This window comes from Cupressus sempervirens, chromosome 2, assembly GCF_028749045.1.
Source record: "Cupressus sempervirens isolate cs-2001-9-10 chromosome 2, ASM2874904v1, whole genome shotgun sequence".
NCBI classification, from domain to species: Eukaryota; Viridiplantae; Streptophyta; class Pinopsida; order Cupressales; family Cupressaceae; genus Cupressus; species Cupressus sempervirens.
This window is the reverse complement of record NC_143119.1, coordinates 284,916,012-284,935,180: the sequence shown is the minus strand read 5'-3', so window position 1 is coordinate 284,935,180 and position 19,169 is coordinate 284,916,012.

The window sequence follows — 19,169 nt, the reverse complement described above, 5'->3', positions numbered from 1 at the left end:
GTGTTTATATGCTATTAAAAATATATCATAAAAAATAGTAAGAGTTATTGAAATGCCACTTTTCTAAAATAATTTATTTTTTCTTGTAATTGGGTACAAACTAGTATAAAACATGCATTTAATAGACATTTCCAATTGGAAAAGTGTGAGACCATATATAACTTAGCTATAATGATTTTATCTATATCATATGTTTGAAAAAAAATTGATTTGTAGATATAAATACTCAAATTCCATTGTTCTAATAAGTTAGCCTAAAAGGTGACACAACTTTGTACTTTTACCCTCAAATTCTCCCTTTGTACTATCTTTTTAAATATATCTAATGGAATCTCATTTTTATATATCTTTTCCATCTTTAATTGGCCATCATCCAAAACTAGCCAAATGAAATGGTACTACAACTGTACATGTTTTGTCTTTGACTGTAAACTAGAATTCATGAATGACACTCTGGCTACCTATATACATATGATTTATATTCTATGAGTGTCCTAACTCTTTTATAAAAGATAGTAGTTATATTATCTCCTTGGCTTCCTTTGTAGCAAAAACATACTTTGCCTCTATAGTGGATAAAGTATTCACCTTCTGTAATTGAGAAATCCAATGCACTGTTGTTCCATAAATATTAAATATATATTCTATAATTCTCTATCTAGTATCTAAATCCCCTACCAAATTTGAGTTACCATACCCTTATAAATTAGTAGTAGAGCCCCTGAAATGAAAGCATTTACTAAATGTATCTAAGAATCTTGTTGACTACATTTCAATGCTCAATTCTAGGATAGATCATATACCTATTAATAAATTCCACAACATGTGAAATATCTAGTCTGGTACATAACATGGAATACATCAAACTACCTACTACTAAATCATAAGGTACCTTGGATGTGCATTTTACCCTCCTCTTCTTATATCTTTGGACACATCTTCTTAGTCAATTTCAAATGACTAGAAAAAGGTGTGCTAGTAGATTTTGCATTCACCTTATAAAATATCTGCAAACACCTTTTTAACATAATCATTCTAAGATAGAGTTAATTTCCTATTCTTCCCATCTCTACACATTTTCATAACAAGGATTTGTTGTCCCCAAATCCTTTATTGCAAAATAATTTTCCAACTTTTGTTTCAACCCCTTAATGTGATCCATGTTAGACCTCATGAAAATTACATCATCAAAAAAATAAACAAAATGGACCAAATTCCACTAATTGTAACTATGCTTAGTCATAAATCTATCAAATTTAATATACCATTCCCAAGGTGCTTGATTCAAGCCACATAAACTTTTCTTCAATTTTCTAACTAAATTCTACTTATCTTTGTATACTTGTGGCTATTCCATATATACTTCTTCTTCCAAGTCACCATGGAGAAAAGCTATTTTAAAATCAAATCATTCTAGATGAAAATCTTTAGTAGCCATAAAACTTAAAATAGTACAAATAGAAGTCATTCTAACAACTGGAGAAAAGATCATCATATTTAATACCTTTTTTTGTACAAATCCTTTTACAAATGACCTCACTTTAAATCTTTTCTTACCTAAATTCTCCTCTTTCATCCTATAAAACCATTTATTTTGTAAATCCCTTCTACTTGTAGGTAAATTACATAATGCCTAAGTTTGATTTTTCACCAAGCAGGTAATTTGTTTTGTCATTTTAGACTCTCACTAAATCTTTGTATCCATCTACATAACTTCATCACATACTTCTAGTTCACAATCATTTGTTAATGAAATTAAGACAAAGAGGGAGAAAATCATTTTTGGGGTCTACTTAGCCTTGTTGACTATCTAAAATTCACAAGAGTTTGTGGTATTTATTATTATTGTTGTTGTAGAACATGAGGAACCACTAGAGAATCATCTTTCAGAGTGTCATCTAACACTACGTAATCATTTTCTCTCTTCTCATGCTACTACAACAGATCTTTGTACAACACTTTCTCATTGAATATGACATCCTTTCTTCTTAAATTTTTATGATTTTAGCTTGGTCTTATTTTTTGAATGTACATGTGCAAATTCATCAAATTCCATATCCAAAAAATAAGAATTTATTTGACTTAGATTCTAGCTTTGTTTTACTTTTAGAATGTACATGTGCAAAAGCTTCACAACTAAAGGTTCTGAGAATAGAATAACTCACCTTCTTATTTGTCCATGACTCCTCTAGATCATAGTTGGAAAGTTGGATGAGGTAATTCATAGATGTTTTCATTAATGAAAACATTATGCAAAGGTAATACTTCTTAAGACAACTACTAATTTTTTTATATGCTTATGAAGAAAATTGTTTGAGTGACACTCAAGAAAACTGTGTACATGTAGATTGTTTATTTTAGTGAGCTTCATTGGAAGCACATAAATGACTATAATTTTGGGAGATTCTAGTATGGATTTTCTAGATGACATGTCTAGGTATTCTTAACTTAATTTTATATCTAGCACATGTTTTGGAAGGAAATGCTACTAACAATTTACTATTACACAAATATAGTAGATGGTATAAAATGACCAGTTTAGTCAAGGATTTGATTTGACTTTTTAAATCAAGAACTTGACAAGGTAGGGAAAAGATTATATATGTTAAACCTTAGGTAGCAAAAATTAATAATTGGTTTTAATAATGTGTGGTAAAGTGCAAGGTGAACTAGACAAAGAAAAGTGTATAAAGGAAGACATTTTGGTTAAGAAGAGAGGTTAATGCCTATGCTATTCATAAGATTATTATATTCTCACTCTCTTGATGTTGGTTAGATGCTATTTTGATGATCAAAGTAGAGAAGAGGTTTGTATACATGGTCATATGCAAAGGGGAAATACAAGGCTAATTAGATATTGAATATATCAATATAGTCAATATTTTGGTATTTCTCTTGACTACTTCTAAAGTTGTATATTATTGTAAGAGTAGTGAGCTCACCATTTTTTAATACAAATCCTAACAGGGTTGAGGCCTCTAACAAGTTCTAGTACTCTAACAATGACATATACACTATATGCATGTAATAGACTCAAAACAAGGTCAAAACCTTTTGCAAGGTACTTTTGATTAGTGGATCATTTTTTTGGTGCCATCTCTACTAGGGTTTCCCAAGTTGACAAAATATGGCATTATGAGTTTATTTGTGGTTTGATTAATATTGCTTTTTAGTTTGATCATTCATACAAGTTTAAGATTAGTTTATGATATTTTATTTAGGAGAAAAAGTTGTGGGATACTGATTCACCCACTTGTTATGCCCTACATACCCATCGCTACTTTTTGTGAGAAAGAAATTGGGTCTCCACATTTCTCATTTTGTCTTGTCTTCCTAGAGTAAAGATTTGGTGTGTGGCTTTTGGTTTTTGGGTCTTGGGTTCTTTTGTTCCTCATCCGAGTAGAATGTGCTTTCATTTTGTCATGACAAGGAAGGATATTTGTGGTTTCTGATGGAGATGTCCCTAGAAATTTAACTAACGATGTTAGACTTTGGGCTTCATGTATCCCATTCCTCCTGATCTATGGCAAGGTTTAACATAAAAGGTAAAAGTAATTAACATGACATAAGTACCATAATTGTTGGGCTATTTAGGAGAATAAAATATTAGTTTACATTTACTTTGTGATAATTGTGCTATGAGTTTTTGATAAAGTTTTGTTTCCCAGGAATTCAAATGATTTTACTCTCACAAAAGTGGTGATTTGAATTGGTTGTGAGTGTTCGGGGTAGTGTGGATGTCATGTTGAGGTTTCACAGTGGTATCAAGTTTTTAGGTTGGTAACCTTTTCTTTTCCCTTTGTTTTCTTTTCTTTGGATTTCCTTGTTGTCATCATTGTTGGTCATTTTGTCTTTCATTTTATTTCTTGGTTTTTTGTTTCTTGTAAGGCATAACCTGTTCTCCCTACTCTCATCTTGTAGAATGTTTGTTTGTAAATATTAGCTAGGGTATGACTCATGACCTTTTTAGGTCAAGTATCTTTAGTTTAGCATTTGCAAAAAAATGATTCTCTACTGGTTTGGGGTGGTGCTCCCTTTTGTCATTACAAAGTATCTCTTTTTCAGAGGACTACTGTGATGCTTATGTTGCATATTTTATTGTTGTTGAAGGGTACATTTTTGTATGAACCTACTATTTTTGGTGGTCTCTTAGCTCCATATGGATGGCATCTCACTAGTTGGAGTTGTTTGTTCTTCTCTTAAGGGTAAGGGCACACTGCAATGAGAGCTCCATTGGTCCAAATTTTCCATTTTAGGGTAGAATTATGTTGAGTTATTAAAATTGTTGAAGTTACTTTCTATGTGGTCTCAACTATGGCTAGGATATGGTAGTTCTCTAGCCTCTTGCTAATGATACTTTCATGGCTCTATTAGCAGAAAGTGAGTTTTCTTTCTTTTTCACAACTTATTAAAGAAATTTATCTACCTTTGGTAGAACATAATTCATCACCACATGGAATATGTTTCTTGTTCAAATTTAACTAGTTTTCACATCATATCCTTTTGGATAGTGCACACAACATTTACCCTCCTACACATTATACATGCAAGTATTAAATGACTAATCTTCCCTTGACAATAGGACAATATGGTGTCTTTATTGACATCACTAGGTTTTCCTTTATGACAATGAGATACTAGTTTCTAGTAAGAAGAATTTTAAAAGGGCTTGGTATATCTCTCTTTCTCAAATGATTCATTGATGCAACAGGTCTCTGAGCTATTTTGAAACCTCTACTTTCTGTTTAGTACATAAAGTAATTCTTGCAACATATGGTCTTACATATCTCACCCTTTTTCCAAGTACATGTAAATATCATTTTGAGTTTTTGATTAGTCGATTCTCCTACATGATCGTCAGTCTCTACAACATGATGGAAGGATATGGTATCCTAAACCTAAGAATTTTTTTATACTTGGCATGTTTTATCATTTAAATTACTAATTAATGTTTGGTACCCTTAGGAGATAATGGTATCATCAAGAGAATCCATGGGTGGTGGTGATATTGGTCACTCCACCCAAAAACTGAGGTGGAGCAGAAATTCAAGAAGATCCCACTAGTTCTCAAGTATCAAGATAACAAGGTTACATCTTGCTAAAGTTTACACCTCATTGTGATAGGTCACAACCTAGAATGTTAGGGAGTGGAGGGAGTTCTAGGTACTCTATGAAAAACTGACGAAAAGAAAATAATGGGGGATATCATGGCTATACAAATTGTTGTATGTGGTATCATGCAAGTAAGGTATTTCCCCCTATGTTGTTGAGTGCCTAGAGATGATGGTTTTATATGCATAATGATATGATTGGGAGAGGCTTATGATCATCTAAACCTTATGAAATCCCTTCATTACCATTGATAAAGGAGTAGTAAAACAATGTTTTCACAACTTGGAGTTTCCCAATGTAGAGGCTCCACAAAGAAGGGTGACCATGATAAAGTTTGAAGCTTGTTGAAAGTAATATCCAAGGATAGATCAATGGGGGCTGGTTAAAGAAGCTAGGGAAAGAAAGAAGGATGATGTCCCTCACCCTACCTCAGGCTGATTTTGTCAAGCCTATCTAGTTTTTTATTTACACTAGATTTTCTTCTTTTAGAGTAATCTCAAGGCACTACAAGAATATCTAGTAAAGCTAAAAGACACGAGGGAGGGAAATAAGGCACTCATTGTGACCTCCTACATGGTGTGACTTACTACCTAATAAATGTCAAGACTTCCTGACCCAATTATGGATGGAGTCATGTCTATGCCTTTGGGAAGAGACAACCATTCCCCATGGGGATATTACCAATATAATATTTGATAACTACTTCCAAGACCATGTGAGGGTAAATTATTGTTTTATTTCTAATAGGGCCCTTCTTCTATTACAAAATATAGAATATTACCTCTCAGAAGTTGTAAGAGGGAAAGTGGGACAATGCAGTGCCTATTTCATTCAATACTAGAAATTTATGTACATACATATGACATGGTATAATGGACAACTCTATATGCATCCTTGGTCTACTTTGAGTAGGAGATTTTTCTTAAATTTTGTAGGAAGGATTTGTAACTCCACCAAGTTACATGTATCACTTTTGCCATCCATTGTAGATAGTACACATATACCTTGAACTAGGCCAGGGAGGCTGATAAGGAGTTGGAGACCTATAATTTCAAGAATTTTTGCTTTTAGAGGCAAGATTTTAATTTCTTTGGAAGGGTCAAATAAGATAGTATTGTAAATAGGCCCCATACTATACATTTGTAGGACTTTGGGACAAATATCCCAAGTGATTTTGATGTGAGGGCTACAACTACTTTTCTACTTGAAATATATAGTAGACCTGAACTCTCATCAAAAGTTAGTAACCCTTGTTTCAACACATCACAAATCACATAAGTCACTAAAATTCTTTAACCTTGTGTCAAGGAGAAAACCAAACTCCACTATGCCTTCTTCTTACTACAAGTTAATTATAAATTCATCAATAATGTGCACTAGCACATAGATTTAACACTTGAGTTACCACTCACACTTGGTGAGACAAGATTTGAATTAACTTGAAGATTAAAACAAGCTGATCCAGAAATACAACATGTAAAGAACACTTTCTTTCTTGATATTTTTGAAATTCAACACACTGAGCAAGGTTAAAACATCATAGTTCTTGACTCTATATTTTGACAACAATACTTTGCAATAAGTTGAAACACATGGGAAACTCAGCTATGGTTTTATAAAAATAATTACTTGTAGATATAAAAAGTTATTGCTATCATGAATAAGGTAACAAATGTGAGACATGATTTTTAACAAGGAAATGGAAAACACATCGCAACCTTACTACTACAAGTATCTTCATGCCTTTTTTCCCATTGTATTGAAAATATTTTTAGATTCTCAAAGTTTGTCTACTAGAAGAACTCAATACAATCCCTAGTAGATTCACCATTTTGTTGGCTACTTAGATGGAAAAAAATATAGCTGAAATACATGACTAAAAATGTAGAAATTATACCAAAGATAACAACATTTTTAACAAGGCATTTTGCAACCTTGTCCCCAGTGGAGTCACCATTTTGTTGGCTCTTGATTTAACAATGTTTAAGTAACTAGGAAGTTGAAACACAATAAATTTTAGGAAAAGCTAATTCCTATGATTAATGCACTTGAATTGAACCTAAGCCAAATAACAAGACAAAAATTCCTCTTACACTTCAAGCTCTACAAAACCTAGGTGGGTAGACCTATCGATTCACCAATATGACCAATGAAAGAACATAAATATGAATCTAAAAAAATAAGATAATACCTAATTCTTCTATTCTTATGCAATACAATAGGTACATAATAGATAGTTACACAACATATGAATTCACAAGCTAAGTGAGGGTCTTCCTTTTAGCTCTACAAATAGAAAAGGGAAATGGATTCTGTTATTTGAATGTATTTCAGAAAGAACCCTAAATCAAACATCAATAAATTACAACATCTTATAACTAAGATCAGTGCCTTATCCTCTTTGTGTAATGGAGTCACAAGAAGAAAACCATTGCGTGATAAAATTTGGGATAACAATTAGATCAAAGATATGTTGCATTACAACATTATTTGACAATATTCATGCTTTAGCCTTTTTTTATCAAAATCCTTATAAAAGTCCTTGAATAGGATGAAAATAGGACCTATCCTCAACCCAAATTCTCAAAAGGAATGATCGAAATTGATTAACCACAAGGAAGTGATCAATGCATAAATGGGTTAAGCAATGAAGAATACGAAGAAAGGAGGAGATCCTATAATCTTGCTATGGAAAAGTATGTACTTGAAATATGGAATGAATATAAGATAAATACTAACCTTAAAGTAGGGTGAATCTAGAAAATAATGATTTCTAATGTCTATGTTTACTTTTAGGGAATTCTATGATCTGGTTCAGACTGGAAATGTTGAGATGAAGAAAACCCAGAAATCTTTTTACCCTTTTGAAGGTAGGTCGACCTTGACCTAGATAGTGGGGCACAATCTTACCTTAGGGCACAATTGTACCCCAAAAATTTGACCTTGACATGCATTTCTCTAACAAAAATTCTATTCACAAATCCTACAAGTTTGATGAAAAGGGTATCCAAATCTGCACTTTAATTCGCTATCATGTACCTGTACCTGCAAGAAAAATATTTTTCTTGTTTGGATGAGGGGTTTACCTTGGTCAAACCTTAGTTTGGAATCAACCTTAATACTAAAATTGAAATAGAGAATGCTAGTAGGTAGTAGAAGTAAATCTAACAATGAAGCTATAATATTCAATAGATATGCAATTGTATTTGAAATGTAAACAAGTATGTTGATATGAAAGCTTGAATATAACATTAGCAAATGTAAATCAAAACCTCTGTGATTGTATGCTTAGAATCCACCTTGAGAGAAGAATTAATAGATCTAAAATATGAACAAAGGATCTTGAAGGAAGATCACACCACCGTGATGGATAGATCTAGGGTTTTTGAATGATGAATCTTGAATGCTTGAAATGCTTGCTTGAAATTTGCTAGATGATGGTTCATAGATACTCTCTTCAAAAATCATTGCTCATAGTAAGTGCATGGATAATAGATAGATAGATCGTCGATGTCAAAATAAGAGAAGAAAGCTTCCTTATATAGAGATCTAGGGCACCAGCTTCTAGAGAGGGCTGACATGGGGAGCATTAAATCCCAATTAACCTAAAACCCTAGAATGGACCTAGATTAAACATAATTTAAGAGCGTACCATTTTGAAACCTAAAATAACTAACTCAAAAGAAGGAAAATGAAACTTTCTAAAGCTCGATATCCTAAAACTCTCAAAACTTGAAAATTGGACTTGGGGTCATGGATGAGGTTGACCCTTCCCTAGGTTAGGGTCAAGGTCAACCTTGACTCAGAAAGTCAAATTTCTCAGTCTCATAGAGAAATTTGTCAGAAATAGGATAGAAATAGAGAGAGAGAAGCAAAACAAGGGAAAAATAACAAGATCCATGCAAAGGCCTATTCAAGTTGCTTAACATGACCCTAGAACACTTACTTGGAGGGCTAAACACTCTTAAGATGGAAGTGATTCCATTTTAAGATGATACAACCCTATCAATACATGTCCTCCATTAAGCATTGTAATTGATTCTTTGAATCAAAGAGAAAAGGAGAAAATATACATCTCATGAGTCATAACAAGACTCCAAATGAAGAAACCTTTGATTTATTCATGTACATCTTGATAAGATCTTACAATAGATAGATCTAAAATTGCATGTATTATTCAAGAAAACCTATGATATCTTATGCCATAAAAGTAACTATAACTCAAAACACAACAAACCCAATAAAGAAATTTAACCTAGATCCATTAATATGCTCTATGGAAACTATATAAAGTTGCTCATGAAGGAGATAATATTGAGAAATGGTGGAAAAATAGGTTCAAAACTTTTCCAAAAGCTTGGAACCAACCTTGTACAATAAGAATAAAGAAGAAGATATATGAGAATGAAGAGGGCAATATCTTATCTTTGGATACTAAGTTTCACCTTTATTTTCCATTTGTTTTTGTTGAAAAACCTCTCTCATCTCTCCCCAAATGAAAACCAAATAATCTCCTATCATTATTTACAAAAAACTTGTAGAGTGTCTCTCCAAGTGATGAGAAAACCCCTGCTGGAAGAGCCTCCAAACTAATGCTAAAACCTCTGCTAGAAAACCCACTAAATGGATAGAAAAGAAAAATAACACTATGAGGAGCATCTTTGCCAAATTTGTAGAAAATCTACTTCATCACGATTTTGAGCTACAATGAAAGAAATAAGAAAGAAATTTTAAGAATTCCCTTATTTCACAAAACTAAGAAAATCTTTCATTCATTTAGATTTGCACATATTTTGACTACAAAATGTTAATCTCCAGTCCAAGATCTTTCTAACGGTATATGCCATTGCTATGTTTGGATTCCATTCATACTCCTAGCATTCATTTGAAGTTGCAGACCATAATAATGAACATAGCTCTCTAAAATATTTAAAACATTTCATGTTATTACAAAGTTTAAAACTTTATAATAGAAACCCATTCTATTAAAAAAATGCATCTACAAGTTCTCAAAATACAGGTGATTCTAATTGGTTAGCCTATTTTTCCTCGTGGGCCCCACCTACTCATTCATCTCAAAATTCTCCCTTTATCCCTAATTTGAGCATTTAATCTTTTATATAGTTTCATTTATTTCACATGGGAACCTATTTATAGAACTTTGTTTCATGCAATACCAACAAAGTAACAATTCCCACCAGACTAGAATGTTAAGCCAATATCACCTGAAAGAGTAGAGAGAGGAAATCTTGGCTCCCAAGCTCCCATAGATTGAGTCTTGATTGTGAAAGGAAGAGACAAAGTTGGATAAGGAGTTGATCACATTTATAATAAGACAAGTGAAGATTTCAACAATTTTTTACGCATATTGGTTTTGGCAATGGATCACTTTGAATTGGGTTGTGAAAATATCATAGAATAGAGCCAAGTGGGGTTACAAAAAATAAAGAGCCAACAATTTAATATACCTCTAGTATACTTATTATCAACAATACATGCTTGGATGGTAGGATAAATACATGCTCTATTGATCAATCTTACATAAATAAGTGTTGCTAATGAAATAGTACCAAAGTAAACAAGATCATTTAGATTCATCCAAGACAAGGAAGGTAACTATAAAAAAATAGATAGATCTCATTGATTTTGAAGATAAATGAATCCCATAGTAAGCACTCTAAGATTCCTTTACTCTAATAACAACTTATAAATACCAGCATGCACTGGTTGAAATAATGCTTAAAGGAAACTGAATTGCAACAAAAGGAAAAATGATACTATTCTCATTCATAATGATGGTGTTACAATGAAATGCAAGATAAAATCATCAATTTATCAACCATAGAACAATTGAAATTCTTCTTATTTATAGGCAACTATCTATAGATTTAGGTGGGAAACTAACCTCTTACCCTAATTAGCTCACCTATCGCCTTTATTTTTGAGATCTAAATAATACACTCCAACCTTCATGTAGAAATATCTGTGAAAGAGGAAATGAAACTTGAAAAGCCATGGAAGGAGGATGAAAAGAAGCAGGGAATGAGGAAGGGGATTTCCTAAAGAAAATCTGATCCATAAATGCTGGTCTTTGTATGTTTTTCCATCAAATCTTTGCTAGTTATCTCTTTGAGGCACTCGTAGATTGATAAGAGTACTCAACTTCTTTGATAGTCTTGAATGCATTAGGCATGTGGGGAATTATATAGATGAAAAAGATGAATTATTTATGTTCCATCATTAACTACCCACCACCTCATAAATAAGTCTGTCAACCAACAATGGTGGTAGAAGGCCGAACTCAAGAGGAACCCAACACTCCCACTTGTATATCCAAAGGACTTGAGTTCCAAGACTTTGAGATACATAATGTTGAATGCCAACTATTATGTAATGCAAGATCACCTGACCAAGTTATGAGGAGAAGAAATTCTTGGATCTAGATCTGTAATTAGTAGACTTATGGTGCCTTAGAAAGCACATTGAGCTCCTTCTAAGAAAATATTAAAATCATCTAGAAGGATCCCTACATGCTCAACATATTTCTTGTAGGAGAGTTCTCATTAAGAATCCCCCCATATCATGATACCACAATGGTTAGACATAGAAGGAGAGAACTCATTGAGTAAGGAAGAAAAACATTTTGGACATGCTCTCACAAAGTGCCAAAAAATGCAAGCATCCTTCCATTTGTAAACTTGTTTCTTCTAGAGCTTCCCTTCTTGGGAAATCTCATCTTTTATGTTGGTGAGTGGTCCTTCTATGGTTCAAATCTCAAGACCTAGCTGAACTAGAACCCTCAGGGAATAGCCTTCCCATCTCTACTTGGAGATGTCTCCTTTATTCAAAGGTCTCCATCTTCTAGAATTGACATTGGTCTTTGTCCAATCATGACACCCAAATAATTTTGGCAGTCCTTCAAATCCAATACCTATTAGCACATGTAGAGACCAAACAATGTTAATACCATGATACACTTTTTAAAATAATATCCTTTTCATTAGACTTAATAGTTTAGGGATGTTAGGGTCTTATGTGTCCTCGTCCTTTAGGAAGGGTAAATATGCTACATGGGGAAGAGCATAAAACCCTAAAACCCTAAACAAGTATACTAACTTCAACCGAAAGTCATACCTCAGAAGCATGAAAATTATCTCTCACCAATAATTGGGAAAAAATCCTTGAATCTTGAAAACCTACAATTTCAAACCTCATGAGTATGAAAATAGATATTTTCAATCTTACGACCACATACCACTTGTTTTCTATAGGAAACCCAAAAATGTGTGTCTTGGACAAATCTTCTAATGATGTAGCTAATGACACTGAGTTTTCCTTATGCAATTGACAAGATCACTATTCAACATTTTCTTATGTGACACATGTGATTAATAAATGCTAGGTACTTTTGATGTGACCACCATTTAAATTCAAAAACCAATAAAATTTTTGTAAGTGATGTAAGAAACTTAGCCCAAGGAAGAATGTTACATCTAGGTAGACAAGCAAAAGTGGAAAACCACCATTCATAGTTACCCTAGAAAACCATGAAGCCACTCGCAACATGCCAACAAACTACAATATCTTACTAAGACTAAGATCGTAAACCACCACCTGGTTACCCATGAAGGAATTTCTATGAACCCTTAGTCAAACAAAACAAAAATCAACTGGTGAGATCCTACCTCATGAAGAAACCATGACCAAAAGAGGGTACTAGAGGGTACCCAGATGATGAGAACTACTTTTGGGCAGGGTAAGCACCCAGGAAAATCAATAGAAGTGAAACTTGCACCACTAGAGTAAACAAAATGAAAAGAAAAGAGAAAAAAAAGGAAGCTACCTTCTTGCAGGGGGATAATCTTTGCACTACAAATTTTAAATACCTTGGGGGAGGTAAAAAAAAATCTAGACTACCTAGCTCATTTTGTTGAAAGAATGCAAACTAGTTTGCCAAAATAAAGAAGGTGGATTTGAAGCAGCTCCACCTGATGAAAAGAAACCACATGTGAGCATGATCAAAAGAGGAGCAACATGAACACCAAAAATGAAACACACCAAATTGTTGGAAAGGCAAGATGACCACAAAGAAAGATGAAAGAGAGATAAGGGAAAAACCACACAAAAACCACAATATGCAACTTGTAAACAAAACAAAATGCAGAGAGGAGGAAACACCCACGTAGAGCACTAAAATGGAAGGGTGTCACAATGCCAAGACTTTCCCTCATCTGCACATGAACCAAAACTAGCTTAACCTTGAGAAAAATACCCTTGCATAATTGTAGAATAGACACTTATAGGTGTACTGAAAACCCAAATGAAAACTTTCACTTGTAGAGCACAATTATGATTATCAAACAAAGTGACAACTAATCCCTTTAGGAGTCTTAAATAATTCATTAGTTGTGATACTAAGAAGGTGCAATAACTGTACTTGTCCTTTATTATTGGACTTTTCCATGTGTCTATTCTAAGGACCATAGAAGTATTTCAACATTGTTGAAGATACATGAAAATAAACTCTCACCTAATCTAAGAGTAGTTTTTGTGAAGATCAAGAATCTCCTACCCGAGGCCAAGAATCCTCACTTTTTTCTCCCATACATAATGGTCCCATATATTGGACAGGGATGTGGAAACTTGAACACCAAAAACTAAAGCCAAACAAAGAAACTTACCCTAAATGAGGTAAGGAAAAAGTGAAAAGAGGGGACCCAACTTTTTGCTCACAAAAAGTAGGGACGTGTATGTAGGGCATTTAAAATGATGACTAGAATGGGAAAATACCTTGCATTTGAGAACTCTAGAACTTAATCTTTGAAATCACTAGTGCCTTGTTACTGCAAAGCCAATCCCTTTAAACATGAACTCTAGATTTGAAGATCCTAACTCACCGTAAATCATGAACTTTACCAATGTCCAGTATTGAAGTGTGTTCTTTGAAGAGGCTATATCATTTCAATTCCCAAAGAAAATAGAAAAACCAAGCTCATTCAAGATACCCTTTTCACTTTTCTTTTATTAGATATCGTGCATGTTTTAGGAATTAGACATCTCTTTTCTTCCATCTTTTTTTCATAATCTTTTCAAGGTGTGGGAGATGATACTTCTTTCCCTAGATGGAAAATTTAATTTATTCACCATGGGAGTACTTCTTTCAGCATCCCATCCTTATTCCTTTTACTTCAAAAGGAAACAAATGTTCACTGCTTGAAATATCACTTAGCTTTAAAATTTTATCCAGTTTGAGATTCTTTTACTGATTATTCTCTTCCCTTTTTTTCACAAAAACCTTGTTGGTTATTTTAGCTTTTAGACAAAAAGGAAGAGTTTTCCAAGTTTTTTGAAGGTGGATCATATCATAAGTTCATACTTGTAGTTTTCAACCTACAATAATAGAGAGAGCAAACATTCATAAGATAGATAAAGGAATGGTCAAATAGCATAGACAGGTTCTATTGAGCTACACACTATTCTAAAAAGCATATACACCTACTTGGAGGAAAAAGAAATAAGGCCCCCCCAAAATATAAAAAGGCCCAAAAGACCAAAATGAAAACCAAGAAAAAAAAGACCCAACCCAACTATTTATAGGGGCCAACAAAGAAAAGAAAGAAACCAAAAGGAACAAGATAAAAGGAGAATTTATAGGGTTCCAGAGGAATATTTACAAGAAACTTCATATATGTTACAAAAAAGGGGAATGAACACCCTTATCCTACCTCTTATTTCAAAATAATGCTTGAGAAATTTCCCGTTAATGGGAAACAAAATAGGTTCTCTACTTAATGTGTTGCAATAAGTATTATCCCCATAGATCTCCACAATTTGGTAAGGTCCAAGCTAAAGCCATTGGAACTTTTTGTGCTTTCCTTTCTTCTCATGGGATTTTTCCAAAAAGAGTACTAGATCTAAAATATGAAAGGCCTTATACTAGGCTCTTTTGTCAAACCATTGTTTAAAAACTTCTTGGTGCTTGATGAAGTGTTCAAGGGTTTCACCTCTTTATTCTTTAAGATGAATAAGATTGAGGAGGAATACTTCCACAATGTTATCCTTCTTATCAAACTCCCTATGAATTGTAGGAATAAAATTTGTAGGTTTATTGGGAATGTTGGATTTTGACCATAAACTAGGTAGAATGGAGAAGTCCCCAAGGTAGCCATATTTTGGATGTGATCCACCCAAAGCAAAAATATGAGCTTTTTGTGTCAATCCCTATTATTTCTCTTTACCTCCAAGAGGTTCTTGTTGGTTGATTATTCTATTCCATTACCCTATGGATAGTAATTTATTGAATACTTTAGGGTAACATTTCTATCATAGGCCCACTCTATAAGCTGAGTTGAGGAAAATGTTGTGTTGTTATCGCACATGAGGGTGAAATGGATTTTGAATCTTGTGGTGATGTTCTTCTTAATTAATTGAATTACTACATCCACCATGCTATTTTTACAAGTGATAGGTTTAAACCATTGAGTACAATAGTCTATTATGGTTAATATGTATTGGTGTCTAGAGGATAAATTGGGGTCTATCTCTTCGATGAAATAAAATTCCCATTGGGTTAAAGGTTTGGCCTCAAAAATTGGTTGAAAAGGAATAATAGGGTTTCACTCTCTAGAAGTAGTGGTTTGACAAGTGTGATATCTTCTCACATGATTATAGACATCTTAGGAAAAATAAGGCTACTAATAGCTAGATCAGAGTATTTGATGGGTCATAGCATCACGTGAACCATGTCTAGTTCTAGACTATTCATGAAATTCTTCTATCATGTTCTTTGCCTACTTTAATCAAGGAACCTAAGATATATGCCTTCAAGATTATGAAAAAATATGATCCCAAAATTGAAAATGAAATGTATGATCTTTAGTTGAAGGGCATGGAATTTGTTGGCTGGAAGCCCCTCTAGCCACCTGTTGTGCAACAAGAGATATATCAAATTAGTGTACCATGGGACTCGAATTAGAGTTTCCATAGTGTAAGTGAGACAATCCAATTGAGTGTCAGTAGATGCTATAACTTTTGATATTCCTTTCTTGTGAACTAATTTCATGGATTGCATTTATAGATTTTATTCTTGGAGGATAGCCATCCACTTCCCATGTCTCTCACATAGTTCACTCGACATAAGAAGTGATTTGACCACTTGTTCTGGAATGATTGCATGCATTTATCTTTGAAGAATGTAGTGCCAAAATTTCTTTACTACCTTGATGAGTGCAAAATATTTCTTCTCAAGGGTGGAATATTACATTTTTTCATTCTTGAAGGGAGAGATCATGAAAGATATGGGTTTCTCTCTACCTTCAACCTTTTGAGTTAATACTCTAGAAATGGAGCCCACAGATGCAAAGAAATGGATATAGAATGATAGATCATAATCAAGGCTTCCTAGAACTGCAACTTCATTAATGACTTTATTTATTTTTTCAAAGGCCTACTTTGCCTCTAAATTCCACTCAATTTTATTATCCTTTTTCATCATGTCATTTAAGGGCCTTACTACTTTGAAAAATCTAGTGATGAAATGTGAGACAAAGTTTATCTTTTCAAAGAAAGACTTCATTTCTTTCTTACTCTTAGTCATCTGTAAGCTTAATAGAGCCTTCACTCAATCAAGGTTAATAGTAATTCCCTTTTTGATAATATCTCCCAAAAGTTTTCCTTTAGTGACCCCAAATATGTATTTCTTTGGGTTTAATGAGATACCAAATCATCAACATCTCTTGGAAATCTTGGAAAGGTGGGTAGGATAATCATTTCTATCCCAATAGAAGATTGTTAAATATTTAGAAAATTGTGCATTTGTTGACTAATTTTTCAAAATCCGTATCCATCACCTTCTGGAATGTTACCCAAAAATTTATTAGCCTAAAGGAAGTGTGTCTATAGGTGAACATTTCCCACTTGGTGGTGAACATTGTCTTAAGCCAGTCTTCGTGATTAACCATGATCTAATTGTAACCAAAATATCCATGCAAAAAGGACATCATTTGTGCACTATTTATAATCTATAGAACCTCATCTAGCAAAGATAAGAGATAGTTATCTTTCATTGATGCCCTATTTGAGTTTCAAAAATCTACACATAACTTGATTTCCCCACTTTTCTTCTAGATGGGAACCAAATTAGCTACCTATGTGGTGTGTTGAATGGGGAATATTATTCTGTAAAACCCCACCAAGGGATCCAAAAAATTAACCTAAAGTTTTACTAAGTTTGCTAAACATTTTTTTTTTAAAAGTAAGAATGTATAACATACACATCAAACACATAGTAGCGGAAGCAATAACATGTAATCATCAACAAACATACATAACAGGTTACATTCCTTAAGGATCCCAAGACGTTGAGTCACATTTAAATTTAATTAATTCTAAGTCTAACAACTACCACATCCACCTGAAAGAATAATAAGAAAGTCCAATGTCCATATAATATACATTTGTTCTGAATGCCATTTGGCAAATTAATTTGAAATGCTCAATCATCCATTGTACATGTCATAGGGCATGAAAGGCTTAAAAGAATATACATATGTAACAATAAAGATACATCATCCTCAAATCCATGATCCAAAGTACAGTAAAATAAATGAAACCATCCATCATACATGATACATCCATACATTAATAATGATAAAAAATTCATCATAAAATCTAACCATCCATCATAACGATCCATGAACAGAATGAAAGTAAATGCCAACCAAGAAAGCTCCAGCCATGGTGACCACGGACAGATCTCAATGGTAAGAGTAAAAAGCACTACCACCCGACTGCATGGAACCTAAATGGTCCATCCCACCACGCTGAGGAGATAGTCTCAAGTCCCAAATAGGATACCAAAACACAAAACACAGGTACTCTCTAAGTCCAGGAAATCCTAAAAGTAAACTAACTCAAAGGTTCCAACACATAGACATCTAGACCCAGAGGCACCACAAAGACACGTAGGAAACCTACTATGCAAGCGAGAAAGTGTCATCACATGAATCACATTGGAAGTTACCCGAGCAATCCCTCAAGAATCTCGGGTCCCCAGTAATCATGCGGCCACTAGTATCCTCTTGTACTGACGAGGCATACTATGGAATGCAAGGTCGCAACCAAGCATTCTCTCTACCCCATCCTAGTCTGTACTAGCACTCAAGGCATGGGAGAGAACATATAGTTATCTTATTAGGTTCATTTAAGTTAGTATTTAGGTGAGATGTTTTCACTTATTAAAACAAATAACTTACAACGAGTCATCCCCAGAGCCACTTCGGGTCTTCCATCCCTCATTGCAAGCCACTTCCTGACACTACACATAGATAACCTACCCTAGGTTCATGACATCACAAATCAAAAAATTACCTCAGTCCTATACAAGCGACTGGAAAGCATCAAAAGATAAGCCATAATAGTCACATCAGTTCTCCACGAGAATCTGGAAAGCATCAAATGGTAATCATAATGATCACAATAGTTCTCTATCAGCAACTAAAGGCATCAATGTTAAATTACAGTATCCATCAGTTCTTAACAAGCAACCAAAAAAATGTCCCAAAATAAATTACAATACTGATCGAAGGCTCCAAAAAGGTCAAGTCAGAACATGTGAAAACATGACATCATAAAAAAGAAATCACTTAAAACACCTCAGCTTCACACAAACAAACTATAAAGTAACAAAAACTAGTAAATACATCCATCATAGAGCACATCAACACATCACCAAGGTTGGGTTTAAAAAGATTGAGATCAAAACATCATATCATCACAATCGCATAATCCCTGAGCCTCTGGTTTAACATCCTAAACTGGTCAACACTCTAGGACCACCCAAATCCCAAACACAACTAGTACATAGAAAACATCATAGTTTCACAGTAGGTTTGATTTGAAAGTATATTATCAAGTTAAAAGTAAAGGTTTCAGTTTGTAGATTAACGTATGTTTCAAATAACTAAGTTTCATAGCTTACCCCAACAAATTAACCTGTTCTTATAATTAATCATAACACAACTTTAAAGTACTAATAATCATTTCTTAAATTATTAAAT